This window comes from Panthera leo, chromosome A1, assembly GCF_018350215.1.
Source record: "Panthera leo isolate Ple1 chromosome A1, P.leo_Ple1_pat1.1, whole genome shotgun sequence".
In the NCBI taxonomy this organism is placed as follows: Eukaryota; Metazoa; Chordata; class Mammalia; order Carnivora; family Felidae; genus Panthera; species Panthera leo.
The window spans coordinates 157,478,239-157,479,887 of NC_056679.1; positions in this window are offsets into that span (position 1 = coordinate 157,478,239).

Here is a 1,649-nt window from a genome sequence, read left to right on the forward strand (position 1 = left end):
ATTTGGACTCTTTATAAGCGTGTCTGTTTGAGTGTGTTTTATATGAGACAGGAAATAAATGGAGACAGAAACTTTGCTAAGACATGACTGATCCCAATTTATCAGTATAGCAGGTAAGAATAAGGCCAGAAAACAACAGTCACCCACACAAAGTACCATGCTTTTGTGTGGCATTTTGTAATATGTGACCTTTGTAGAGTAAATAGGTCAGGCAAATTCACATCATTTTGGAGATGATGAAACAAAGACTTTTAGAGGATTTATGTGAATTTTTTAAGACCATGGTATGTCAGAAGTGCAATGGGGTATTTCAGCTTCTGATTTATGCCTTTAAACACCTCTTACCCTTTGGGAGGTGAGTGGGGAAGACCAGGTGCAGGTGTGAATCGTGCCTCATTCCATTTTCAGAGAGGCTGAGGTCAGGTGTCTCCTACAAGTCAAGAGGGCTTGCCAAGAGGACGGCCATGTTCCCCAATGCTCAGGTGAGCGTGCTCTGAGTGACAGTGTGTGATGAATGGAGCATTTGTGAAGCACGCAGGCAGTAGGCTGGCTAGAATTGTGTTGAGTATTCTCAGGTTGACAGCATTGGTTTTATGTAATTTGAGACGTGTGTGGCATGACAGCCAGGCTTTTATCACTCACCCCTTTCCCCTTCCTGAGAATTGTTTGTGTTGTTGAGATTCCCGGTCTGTATTTTTAGCATCTGATTCTCCATGGTTGCTCAAGTATCTGTGGCCATGTTTTACTGACTCACGCAGATGTCCTGATGCCCCCGATAAAACTGATGACTGCTGAATGGAAAGCACTCCGCGTGGAAAGCCAGGAATTGTTCCCATAGCTTGCCTTATTAGTTCCAGCTGATTTTTCAGAACAGGGTTTGCAGAGAGCTTAACTTTGAGAATTAGAGTTCTGTTAGCTTTCTTCATGCTAAATTGGGGGGGGGGGGGAAGAGGTGATATTCTGGGGTAAAGCAAAAGGGATTGGGCGCAGCAGATATTCATACAGCATTTCTTTCAGTGTCCCCTCTCCTTGCTGCTGCTTTTATGCCAGCTGGAGTTCCCCAAGCCCCGCGTCTGTGGGCAAGACTACATGGTGAAAGAGCTGAGTCACAGCTTTGCTTCTCTATAATTATAAATTTTTATCACCTCATCTGACATAGAAAGGGTGTTGGTTGTAAATGAAACACACATTAGGAATAAGCTCTTTAGATATAGCAAAAAAACAAAAACAAACAAAATCCATACAAAAAACAGCTTTCACAGAGTGAAGGGTCTTCCCCGCCGCCCCGGTTGTTAAGGTCATGAAGAGACAGAGGAGTCATTTCTCCTTCTCACCCATGCAATCATGAAAATTAAAACATCAAAATAAGCAACACTATACATTTCTCATCAAACCCTCTTCTAGTTGTTTTGTTTAATGTCCTCAGTGCACATGCCTGGATAACCTACCATGCCAGCTGCCACCACCCCATCTTTTCTCCCATCTTCTTTGCTGTTCTCACCGTCTCTCAAGACCTTATTCAAAATCACCTTCAACATGAAATCTTGTCTCCCTAGGAGATAATGTTTTATGGTACATTATTGTGCTTCTGAATCTTAAAAAATTGTTCTCATGTCATTCTCTGTGTACATCACATCTCCAACAGATTG